Source organism: Lepisosteus oculatus, chromosome 14 (genome assembly GCF_040954835.1).
Source record: "Lepisosteus oculatus isolate fLepOcu1 chromosome 14, fLepOcu1.hap2, whole genome shotgun sequence".
NCBI lineage: Eukaryota > Metazoa > Chordata > Actinopteri > Semionotiformes > Lepisosteidae > Lepisosteus > Lepisosteus oculatus.
Window position 1 is genome coordinate 6,379,390 of NC_090709.1, and position 13,514 is coordinate 6,392,903.

The window sequence follows — 13,514 nt, forward strand, 5'->3', positions numbered from 1 at the left end:
GCGATGGACTGCTGGGATTTGGAGCCAGGATTTCCCGTTAACTAGACAGGTGCTTTAACCAACTAAGCCACGGCGCCGGCAGAATTCTCCTCTTTTACTGCCCCTTGGACACACCGCTCGGAGACAACTGCATTCAGTAAGCTGAGTCGGCTGGCTGAGCATGTTGCCTCCTTTACATTCTGGCCCCGACACTAAGAGAAACGTACAGAAATGGCTTTTATCGGGCACTTTTCATGTCTAATGCGCTTGACATCTCCCACGGGCGACAGAGTTCATTTACGACACTTCCTTTCTTTCTTTCTTCTTTCTGTACTCTTTGATGAAAAAAAAACGAGTAATCATGTAAGGGAAAATGTATTTTTTCATGGAGAAAACGTGCACCAGTAAATGTTGTGTTTAGAAGAAGTGAGTTAACATGAAAAGTGACCTAATTTACCAGAGCAAATGCTCACCTAGCAAGGTCTGCTTTACTACTAGAGAGACGTAGAGTGAAAGATGTGATAATTTCACGCCGTTGTGGAACAAAACGCTATTTTCTTTTAATTATAAATGAATTAGAAATTCAGAGCGACACATAAAGGCTTTGTCTGCTTAAAAGTGATGATTTTTAAAAACTGATAAAAATTTGGAAAACACGTTTCTCACGTAGAAATTTAAGATGGGGGTGGGGTATTACTAGTAGTGGCGCTGAACTCACCATGGTGCAATTCATTTACGTGACGGACTAGTGGTTTAATGGATAACGCGTCTGATTTCGGTTTATTAGATTGTCGATTCGACTTCTACCCGGGGTTGTGTGATTTAAATCAGGCTCCTCAGAAATAGAAGTCCGTTATGTAAATAGACCGCACCTGAAAGCAAACGTTGGGTCTGGTTTCCTTTCTTTCCTGCATGAAATAGCAAATCGTTACAAAAAACACCAGCTAATGTCCAATAGCGTTAGTCATTTAAGCAAACATGAATATACTGTAGGTCTTGGTACATGGGAGTGGATTTCAACCACAATTAAAAAAGGACAAATTGTAATTACAGGCTTCAGACACTTTTTCATACAAAAGTGACCAAACACTCCCTAACTTTCAGGTTTGCTTGAACCTGTAACAAAAACGAGGTCTGAAACTTCCATTCTCTGATATCACTGTCTCTAAAGCCAGTGATGTTTCACGGATGTGCAGTGTGCCTTTTCTCTTGTCATGTTCATGATGATTCGCTGAATAAGCTCCTGACTGGGTGTTCTGTACTGCGCTGTTACTTTGTTCAATTACCTATGTGGTGTACAGATAAAACTAGACTGCATGGTGTAATTTCCGGGTTCAGCACCAGCAGCACCTGCAAACTCATCAGCTGACCTCGACGTGATTTGAACATGCAACCTTCTGATCTGGAGTCAGACGTGCTACCGTTGCGCCACGAGGTCGCTCGCCACACGTGCTTTTAATTCCCCCAAAGAGAACAATCAGCGTCCCTGAAAAATATTTTTTTTCATTCTCTCCTGTGTGGAGCGCCGCTCTTCCAACGAGGGTCTCTTCTTCCCCGACCACAGATTATTCTTTCCGCCCGGCTCTCTCACAGAGAGCAGACACACCGTCTCCACTGATGTGTTTACTACATCTATAGATCTCACCCCCTACAGCCCCGATATTCCTGGACAGGATACTTACCACCAGCCTCGTGAACTTCTCATCTTGACCTCTCCCAGGAGGAGCACAATTAACACAGAATCCTCTCTCCATTTAGCAAATAACACAAAACACTGTTTACCTGTCAAGACAGAAAACCGGGCTGCTCCAGGTGAGGCTTGAACTCACAACCGCGGCATGACTCCACTAATCATGTCATTTTACAAAGCCTGAACCTGGAAAGAGATTGGAAGCCGAGAAGTTATGGTGTTTTTTTAATACTTGCCTACTCTTTCAATTTTTCCGTCAAGTCTTTTATTTGGTAGTACTTTCAATTGATGTTAATCCTTGTCCCGATGCACGTTCTGGGCCATGGTGCATCTTGAATAATGTTCTTATAGGCTTCAGTTTGGAAAAGTGCGCTCTTCAGAAGCTACCAAAACCGCTAATGGTTACATAACACTTAATGCAAAAGCAACGTTCGGGTTTGAAAAAAAATATTACTTGCTATGAATACAAACACTGTTACAGGAGGCGTGTTAGGGATATTTTAGCTTAGATCATCAATTCATCTTACATTTCTTCTCCATCTATATCAACAGCGTAATCGCTACTGAGTGCTAAAGGCAGGTCCTGGCAATACAATCTTCTTTAGAAAACATTTTTAAAACTATTTCCACTACCATACGTAAAGTAAAAGATAGCGATTGCACGCAACGAATAAAATCTCTTTTCCAGGGACGTTGTAGTTAGATGCAAATTACAATCGAAAATGTATCAGCTTTAACATTTTCTTTTGGATTCACAGGACAGTCAGCATGAGTAATCAAAGAGCCTGTAGTGGCAAGAAGTTTAAAAGCACACTAGTGATCTGTCTTTGGTCAAAGGAATTGCTGGAGCAGTAGGACGCAGAGCAATATCTAGCAGCTGTAGACGATGTTTGGGGAAGAGATAATTCTGTTTTCAGCACAGGGATTGAGAATGAGCTCAGTCCGGCTCCCAGCAGAATCCATTCTGGTTTGGTTACTGTTAGACTGTGCGTCTGAGGCTCTTTGGATCGCAAAAAATAAGTTCACAATACGATAAAAAACACAGAAAGCACAAACATAATAATATAATGATACAAAATCAATACCAAATCATAAAGCCAATTAAGTACCTATCCTTTGAAAACAGTGACATTTGTATCTACTTTTGAATTACAAATCAGACAGCGTAGTCCCTTAATTCAAAGATCAGATCTTGGCCAAAACAAGACAACCAGATGTTAGCTGAATTCGGAACAAGAGCCTCTGCTTCATCGTTTATTGAGCTTTTGATCAACGTCTGAGTGAAAAAGATTCGCTATTTTAACTATTTGATTAAAGTTCACAAAAGCACCTTCCTTCGAGCTGGGGTCGAAACAGCGACTTAAGGATTCCTAACTGTTTCTAATACAGTCAGCCGCACTACCAACTGAGCTATCGAAGGGGTTTAAAGTACTCCTCTCTGGCACATATTGCCCAATGTAGTGAAACATTCCGGGTACTTAAATTCCAGTTCGACATCAAGTTTCCAACTCGTTTCCTTAGACTTGTTTACCTTGAATTTAAGCCACAAACCAGGATTCTACTGTATAATCTTCCAGGGATGTTACAAAATGTTTGATGGGGCATCAATCATTACAGGCAGAAATTCACTCCTTTTTTTTTCTCGAGGCATCATATTAAATGATCCATTTCATTTGGATCAAGAAGAGGATCACCATGAAAAACAGAACAAACTGTTTGATTCTTTCTTTATTGGGAGCTGTATCACAGCTAATGCATGTAAAGCCTTCAGTATGCGATAGTGAGAGCTCAGTTATGCCAGGGAGTGGGAGTGAAGAGAACTGAACTGAAATTTAGCAAATTCATATTTAAACAGAGTGTAAATCATCAAAGTGTTCTGTCACTTAAAACTTATTATAACACTACCAGGAGTGGGGATTGAACCCACGTGGACATTTGTCCATTGAATCTTAAGTCTAACGCCTTAACCACTCGGCCATCCTGGTCTACAACAATATGCTCTTCAGTTGTTTAGCATTTAAATATGATTCAACAATTAAAAAATATTAAACCACAAAACCTCTTAGAGTTGCGAGAATACTTCCTTTGTGTATAAAATACATTGTGAATGCTTTCTTTACTTTTTCGTTTTTATGACATTTTTTTGACCGAGCACGAATATTCTTTTGTCCATATCTTCCCAATGGAAGCACAGAACGCCGTCAAACCAAATGCATTTTAAAGACCAAGACTTGTGGATATTTCCACAGCCTCTACATCAAACTATCAGTGGGCTAATTATCTTTTTTTAAACCTCCGGTTTTTCATCGATGCATAATTACACACTTACTGGAACCCGGACAACCGCTGTGTACAGACGTTTACAACGCGAGAAACACTGTTCAATACGGCTTCGTGCGAAAAACCTGTATATGACCATAGGAAGCAGAACAGCGCAGTCTCCAATTACCCAGACTGTAAGCACAGAAATAAAGCTTTGTTTGATTTCTGAAACCCTTCCTTTACGCCCTGTTTTAATTCAGTTAAGGGTCAACTATATTGACAATACTACTGACAGCAGGAAGATTAAAATATTCTTTACTCAGCAGCTTATTAAAAACAGCTCCCATGATGTTCAAACTGATTTTTTACACAGAACACTGACACAGCTTTTCGTTCTGAATCTCTTTTTCTTGTGCTTTTATTTAATATGGCACAATGCACTGGGATAGAGGTATTCTGTTCACAAACCAATAGCATTTAAATCACAGCACCCACAATGCTGCAAGTAAGTGTTTTGCACACTAAGCAGGTCTTCTGACTTTTCCCAGCTTTGTGTTGGGTTGTGGAACCTTTATTTTTTATGATTTTCTGTAGATAACACTACAGGTATACACTGGGATAGGTGGGTCTTTTTCATGGCTCAATAGTAATTCAAATACAACAGCCACACTGCTGAAACCATATGTTTTACATACCAGACAGGGCCCCTAACTCATACAACCTTGCTGTGGCTGTGGCCTCTTTCTTTATTTTTTTATGATTTTCTGAAAGTAACACTACAGGTAATACACTGGGACAGGTGGGTCATCTTCATGGCTCAATAGTGTAGTGGTTTGATGGGTTTACAATTATTAATTGTAACAGTAATCACGAGGTTGTTCGTTGTAGCTTTTAGAAAATCAATCGTCAAACAACTAACAACGCACACACACGGGTTCGATACACGAGATACAATTATTAATATAAATTGTGCACCAAAGATATACTAGTCTGCCTGGATACGAGCGGCAGACCTTACTGTGAGGGTTATCAATATACAAGGTATATAATCTCGAAGAGATGCAAACACAAAGAGATACACAACAGAGAATATATTTCAATATATATCGTTCGGTTACCAAATCGCTAACCAGTGTTATTACCCACTGTTACTCTAAACTCGGAAGTAAATACATTACTCATGAATTAAATTGATAACAACTTGTGTTGAGGTACAATTGAATTCTCGAGAAGCAATGTAGAACATGGGGTTTACTTATCCACTGTGTATGGATTTGGAATCTCCCGCCACGAACACCAAACCAGCTGACAGGCTCTGTTGCAGCCTCTGTTGCAGCGGTTGTCCAATGGGCGTTGTGTCGGCGTCCTCTGTCTACCAGCCAACCAGTCAAGGTGCAGCTCGGAGTAGGATGGGCGGAGGAATCTGACTGCGGCGCGCAGGGCAGTTGTTGCTCTGAGGGGATCTACCAGGAGTCCGGCTGGCTAGTAGAAAGTCTCTATGCACAGAGTGTGACCGCGAGTCCTCACAAGTCACTCTTTTGCCCGGGAAGAAGCTGGTTCGTGTCCGGTCCAGCGCTGCTTCTGAATAAGCTATTCAGGTTGTCAACGAGGGTCCAACTGTAGGCTGCCGTTGATCAAGCGAAGCATTCACGTCGGTAGAATTCTGAGTACGTACGGGATCCTCGGCCTCGCGCTTAGAACAAAGTCCAAGTCCTTTTGCAGACAACAGCAGTTGTCACGTGATTGTCTCTGAGGATGCGCGAAAATGGCCAAGGAGAGCCCCGATCTGAGCTTGCGCTCCCTTTTTGACCAAGACCCAGATGTGTGCTGATTGGTTGAGAGTTTGGCGGGCATTGGAGACCCACATGGTATTACCACGCCCTGCCAGTCCCTGATTGGTTGGTCAAGATGAGATATAATTCACTTACTCTTGACACTTAGGAATGCAGTCCAGATGTCCATTTGGCACTCCCTAGACTGATAGGCGCCAATGGATGACCATTGATCATGATAGCCAGGCTTAGCTAACTGCATCCCCGTCTGGGAGCTTGTTCCTTATCAAAAGAAAACATCTTAAATCAGCCTGCATGAATACTTTCTCTGTGGCTGCACCACAGAGATGGAGGGTGAGATGGGGCCTCCTTTAGGACAGCATACCAACGCTTAATTCTGTCTTATTAACAAGCATTGCCGCTACAATAGCAATTCAAATACAACAGCCACACTGCTGAAACCATATATTTTACACACCAGACAGGCCCCCTAAACTCATACAACCTTGCTGTGGCTGTGACCCCTTTCTTTATTTTTTTATGATTTTCTGAAGGTAACACTAAAGGTAATACATTGAGATAGGTGGGTCTGCTTCATGGCTCAATAGCAATTCAAATACAACAGCCACACTGCTGAAACCATATGTTTTACACACCAGACAGGCCCCCTAACCTCATACAACCTTGCTGTGGCTGCGGCCCCTTTATTTATTTTGTAATTATTTTTTCAATATGGCACCATTAGACAGCCGGTACATAGGGATAGGGGGGTGGTATTCACGAGTCAATAGCTCTTCAAGCACAACAGCCACAGTGCTGCAACCAAGTGTTTTACACCCAGACAAGCCCCCTAAACGTATACAATCTTGCTGTGGCTGTGTCCCTTTTCTTTATTTTTTTATGATGTTTTCAATATGGCACCATTAGACAGGCGGTACATGGTGATAGGAGGGTGCTATTCACGAGTCAATAGCTCTTCAAGCACAACAGCCACAGTGCTGCAACCAGGTGTTTTACACATCAGACAGGCCCCCTAACCTTATACAAGCTTGCTTTGAGTTGTGGAACATTTCTTTATTTTTTAATGATTTTTTTTACTGTAATCAAGTGTTGTGCTCATTAATAATAATAATAATAATAATAATTGCTTACACTTATATAGTGCTTTTCTGGACACTCCACTCAAAGCGCTTTACAGGTAATGGGGACTCCCCTCCACCACCACCAATGTGCAGCATCCACCTGGATGATGCGACAGCAGCCATAGCGCACCAGAACACTCACCACTATCAGTGAGGAGGAGAGAAGAGAAATGTAGCCAATTCAAAGATGGGGATTATTAGGAGGCCATGATTGGTAAGGGCCAATGGGGAAATTTGGCCAGGACACCGGGGTTACACCCCTAATCTTTTCAAGAAACGCCATGGGATTTTTAATGACCACAGAGAGTCAGGACCTCAGTTTTACATCTCATTCGAAGGAAGGCTCCTGTTTACAGTATAGTGTCCCCATCACTATACTGGGGCATTAGGACGCACATGGACCGCAGGGTGAGCGCCCCCTGCTGGCCCCACTAGCACCTCTTCCCGCAAATTATCTAAAAAGATAATTAAAGTTTCACACAACAAAGCATGACTGTGAAAGGTCAAGAGGCCTGCCTAATGGTGGTGCTGGCCCCACTAGCACCTCTTCCAGCAGCAACCTTAGTTTTTCCCAGGAGGTCTACCATCAAGGTACTGACCAGGCGCACACCTGCTTAGTTTCAGTGGGTTGCCAGTTGTGAGTTGCAGGGTGATATGGCTGCTGGCCATAATCAGCAGCCTTCAGTACTGAAGCAGGTGTGAGCCTGGTCAGTACCTGGATGGGAGACCTCCTGGGAAAAACTAAGGTTGCTGCTGGAAGAGGTGCTAGTGGGGCCAGCACCACCATTAGGCAGGCCTCCTGACCTTTCACAGTCATGCTTTGTTGTGTGAAACTTTAATTATCTTTTTAGGATTTTTTGAACATGGCAACTTCCACCGAGATGGGTGGGGGGTGTCGGGGTGCTCTTCAATAGCTTTTTCATCTATACACACAAACGAATGTAACCAAGACACTCAGAACCTGTCACGCAGGGGCTGACTACTGAGGATAGGGATCCAATGCGGTGCCCTTGGTAGGGTTGGCGCGAGACACAGGCGTAGTCGGAGTAAACAGGCAGGGGTCCGAGTCCGGGAAGGCGTATTTCAAAGAAAACTCAGTCTTCACTCAGGTTGGGAGATTGTCAACAGAGATCTTTAATACAATCAGCTGAAGGGGAGCATATCACAGAGAAAGGGTTTCCCCTAGCACTCAAGACATGCTCACTAGACTGAAGTTATACTTTCCTTTTTTATACATTAAAAGTAGGCAATACTTTAACATATCAAAGGAACATACAGGGAAAGGGGCAGTGTCAGAAGTCAAACAAACAGGACAGGGGGGTGCCATTTGGCATCCTAAAATCTGTTTCAATTTTCTCTGGTTGAATGGGTGTGAGGAATCACAGGCTTTAGTTTGCACCTAAGACAGTGGTCTTAGGTGCGAACAGAAAACCTTTCCCACGCATAGTCACTGTCCTGACCTTTTGACTCGGTCTTCCACACGTAGCACAGGCGTAGGCACAGAATCGACAGGCGAAGGCGTAGTTCGAGGGACTGGCAGGGGTCGGAGTCCGGGAAGGCGTAGAAGTTGCGTCGGTGTGGATTCAGAAGGCAGAGGTGTAAACGAAGAGACAGGCTGGGGTCAGGATCCGAGAAAGCGTAAAACAGGCGAAGGTACAAAATCGAGTGGCTAAAGCGGTAGTCGGAAAAGCGGGGTCGAGGTCCAGGGGAGAAGTCGTAGTAAGGCAAAGGTGTAGTTAGTACGTAAGCTCCGGAAGAGAATCTCAATCGTGTGCAATGACCGGGGGGCAGATGAGGGTTTAAGCAGAGGACTGATTGACACGTGCACGTTTGGTACGGGGAGAGCTCGTAGGAATGCGGGAGCGCTTGCCTGCTGGAGGGCGATTCGTGACAAAACCAACAGAATCAACCTGAACTCACAGAAAAACAAGAATGCCCCCGAGACACCTGCACCCCCCCGGACCACTCTGGTATCAACACCCCCAAACCCATCCATACCAGCTATCAAGACTCAGAATCGGTGCAACCCTCCAACCTGGACCAAGAGCAGGATGGGACAAGAACCTGCACCACACTACGCACCCCTCATCCAGACCAGCAGGACAGCCAGACCACAGACAGCACCATCATGTAACCCCCCTGTTCATTCCAACAGAAAAGCCGAACTGACCCCCACCAGCATGGCGACGCTGCAGCTCTGGTCACACCAGCAGACCCAATGGGCTCAGAGCTGGGGGACATACAGATGCAGCCATTCAAAATGCGTGGGCGATACCGCATTATTTTCCGGTACGCTGTACGCAGTCTACCGCAAGTTACGGGTAAATACTGCGAGTTACCGGTAAATACCACTAGTTACCGTAAATTCTCCTATAATATGACAAGCAAAATAATAGTATCCGGAATTTCGGCAAGCTGGAGCTAATAAAGCTCAACCTCTCATGTTTGAGCTGTGGCCATCAAAGTCTTTAACGAAGATATTACTAATAGTATTAATAATGAATGACCTTGGACAAGCTGTAAGTGTAAACTCAAAGTATTGCCCTGGTCAACATTCTTTTTTTCATTGACCGTCTTTGTAAAAGAAACACCACAGCATTTCGCAATCACGCATTTGTTTCCAATCATGCAAAGTACAGTAATTTTTGAGAATCGATTCACCATGCCTTTCACATGCTCATAAAAGAGATTGATTTAGGAACATAAACATATTACTGTATGAAAACTGTACTGTATACAGTATGTATATGTATATTTAATGTCTTAACTGTGCCCGTTTAAGTATTGAATATTCAAATCTAATTTTACCACTGAAGGGAAATCTTAGTAGCTGAGCATAAAAAGAATAGGAGCATACTGCAACGCGTGTGAAGGCCATAAACAATATTAATTTTGGAAGATAAACATACAGTATATGGCTGGTCTCGGTACTTTAAAGAAAACATACACGAAACATGGTTTCATTATGACCAGAATCGGTCTTGAGATATTTTTAACTTGATTTACAGTATTTGAGAGGTATGTCTTAACACCGATACTACAGTACGTAAATACTGCTCACGTATATGTTTCTAGGTTTATATTACGCATTTCATACGGTCAAATTACTTTTGAGCAACTAATAAGAAGCGCGAAACGGTATGCCCAGGGCGTTTTAGTTTCGTTTTACTGGGACTCTGCTTTAACAATGTCGCCGTGGATTAATTAGAGATATCAAGTACATACAAGTCATTTTTTAAATGTTGTAGTTCGTCTTGTAAAAATGTTACGAGTACATCATCTATCAACAATTACACAGGTTCTGTTTCCATATTGCGGATTTTGGTTACGTAATATTATTTTCTAAATTTCACGTTGTGAATATATGATTTGGGCAAACAAAGCCGCAAAGAAGTACACTATGGGTTGTTTTTTTTTGCAGTTTTATCTAGAACAAGCGATGCTTAAACCTTTGTCTGATTCTTGTGAAACTATCCACATGACAGTTACAGTACCTAGGAGCTGACTTCAGTGATGTCACTGATGGGATGTTTCTAAAAATCCATCCTCTGTAAAACGTCTTCTCTAGTTGTCCTGCATATGTATTCGTTAATGAAGCTGTGTGTTCTGAGCCTGGATCTCTACATTTCTGTATGAACCAGCTTAGAGGGCTAAAGACAGCTTGTGTTTAAATTGAGTGTAAGGCAATTTATGCTTCTAAAGTCATGGTCAGCATTTATTATTGTACTGTGCTGTAAACTTGTTCTGTGCCTAGTCACATTATTTTATAGCGTTTTTATAGCGTTATCAAATCCGGTGGCGCTGTGTGTTAGTTTCCTGACTCCCATGTCACATGGTCTGTGATTGAAACCTGTGAAACCGGTTTAATTCGTCACAGCCAGCACTCAGGCAGAGAGGGGGTTGTACTCTTAAAGTAGAAGAAGGCGAGATTTCCAGCGAAAGACACCTCCCCCTAATAATACACCCTCATACGATTCAAATTGTATTACAGCATTGTAATTACACATTGTAATTGTATTACACATTGTACACATGCTTAAAAGAGAAGAGATAAAACGCAAGCCTTCTTCAGGTGTGAGGGTCTTCTGCTCAGAATGAAACGCTAAAATGTAATGTAGGCTCTGAATGGGTTCAATTATGATTTGGGCTTGATTAAGGTCGCTGCCTTTCATCTAAAACCCTACTTGAATCCTTCTAAACTAAAAATCAGTGTTAGTGAGTTCTAAATAAAGAGGTATCCAGGTAACAGTGAAACGGGCGGACAGTCTGGGGAGATCGCCCGTTTTCCATGTAAATAGTTCCCTGGTTCCGCACCCCTTGGTGTTTCTCTCGCTCTCTCTCAGGTCACCTGATCATTAGCTCGAAAGATTTCAGTGCTTTGTGTATATTCTAATGGTAGTGGGGGCAGGGTGTGTGGGAACAGGTTTGGTTGAAATTGCATTGGAGATCTATGTTCTTCACACCTGAAACATTTTCTCTGAAAGCATTTTCTTCGCAGTTTAATCGATCTTGTTACAGCATGTTACAGTTTACTATTATTAACCATATTAATTTTAAGTGCTTAATGCCATTTTTTGACCAGGCACGAATATTCTTAAGTCCATATCTTCGCAAGGGAATCAGTGCGAATTGCAATACTAATTAATTTAAAACTACTAACTACTAACTAATACTAGCTAATTAAAACAAACCAGAAACGTGTTGTTCTGTCTAATGACATTACAAGTGGAAAGATTACAGATTTTAATCGTCTTTAATTTTGTTACGTTATACATTTTAGAAACGTTTCATCCATACAAACACCACAAAACTATTTTCGATTGTATTTCTGAATATTATGTTACACTTAGTTCACTGTTTTAAATACATCTAATTAAGAAAGTTAGGTGTTAGCATAAACTATTAGCAATCAATAATATTAAATTTAGCACTGTAATAAGCTGTTGCACTTTCCCCCGCATCTTGTAAAAATATATTTTCATTGTTCAAATATACATTAAGTCTGACTATCATATAATAAGTTAAATACAAAACTAAAGAAAAAATAGGGTTAAATATAATTCAAAATATTTTGCTAACAATGTTTACTGTTAATGAATAATAAAATGTATTAACTAAGGAGTAGGATGGCACAGTTGTTAGTATGTTTTTTGTTTTGTTTCTTTTTCATAAATACAACAGTAGTACCTGATGTCTCAGTGGCTTTCAAAATTAAATTATGAATGCAAACCTGTGAACTAGAAAGATAACTAAGATATCCATCCATTTATAATGGTGGCAAAGTGATTAGCATTGCTATCTTGCAGCACTGGGGTCCTAGGTTCAATTCCTGCCATCCTGTGTGTGTGGGGTTTACATGTTCTCTCTGGGTTACATGTTTTTTCTCCATATGTGTGATATGACTCCCTCTCGCACTCCAAAACATACTGGTAAGTTAATTGGTTTATGGGAAAACTGGCCCTGGTGTGTGTGTTTGTGTCTGTCTGTCCTGTGATGGACTGGCGCTATGTCCAGGGTGTATTCTGCCTTGTGTCCGTTGCTTACTGGGATAGGCTCCAAATCCTCTGTACTGGATAAAGAGATTAGAAATGGATGGAAGTAAAGGCACTGTGTGGATGGAACTATACACAGTGTTAGAAACCCACTATGAAATGGCAGCATCTCACTGAGAATAAAATATCTTATAGTGCTGGCTTAAGGAAACAGCCTTTCCACCTCTCTTGCACATCAGTATCCATACCTAGTTATTTAAACAAATTGCCTCTAATTATAAACATCTTAATATGCTGGCTCTGTGGATCCGCATCAGCTATGTTTGCCCATTCCTTCAATTCATGTGCATCCAACACACAGTTCAATGCCAGCAAGTACACATAATCTAAAATACAATCCTTATTTCAGTATCTATGTAAACATATAGTCTGTTAACTTCATCTTCATCAAAAGTATGCCTAACCCCATTAGGAAGTGTTCCTGTTATAAGTGTATTCCTCAGCTTTCCCCAAATTATCTTCCTCTTGCCAACATCTCTAGTCTTTTATCCTGCAATAACTCAGCCAACACTTAAATCTCCATAAGCTGCTTGTGTTAATTTCTTTAACTCACAAATATCATGTGTAAATACTGGCCATGTAATACTCTGCATTGTGGAATAATAGTTTATTTTAAATGGAACTAGAGAAACTAAGAACTAGAGAAATCAAGAAAGGCTTTTTTCTAGAATTAATAAATGCACATCCTGTTCACTGGGGAAATTAAATCCACACTGAGCAATCTTCGATATGTTCAGAATATGACAGCAAGAATCCTATCAGGGATGCATTATACCTGTTTTCAAGTCCTTGCACTGGTTACCTATCAGATTTCGAGTCAACTTCAAAATCCTTATCCTCCTTATATACTGTCCTACAACTGTTATTATTGATGACCGAATTATTGTACTTGACATGACTTCATTCAGCCTTTCCTGAACGTCTATGACAGGCAGAGAGAGTGCTGTTTCTGGTGCGATCTTTTGCAGCTGACATTTCACTGTTTTAAACGAACAAGAAATTAGATTGCTCATAAATCAGTTATTCTATATAAACACAGTGTAATTGCCCTCCGAAAATCCTCTTTTTCTTGTTCGTTTTAGAGACCTTGATCGAAACTGATTTTAGATGTCAGAAA

The 13,514-nt window shown here is 41.4% G+C and overlaps 2 non-coding genes across 2 annotated transcripts; both read right to left on the reverse strand.

The window, feature by feature from the left end:
• Window positions 1-1,345: 1,345 nt before the first annotated feature.
• Window positions 1,346-1,417, reverse strand: trnaw-cca (transfer RNA tryptophan (anticodon CCA)). Its single transcript has one exon. It is a non-coding gene; the product is annotated as a tRNA-Trp (tRNA).
• A 2,154-nt stretch (window positions 1,418-3,571) lies between these two features.
• On the reverse strand, window positions 3,572-3,654 carry trnal-uaa (transfer RNA leucine (anticodon UAA)). The gene has a single exon. It is a non-coding gene; the product is annotated as a tRNA-Leu (tRNA).
• Window positions 3,655-13,514: the final 9,860 nt, after the last annotated feature.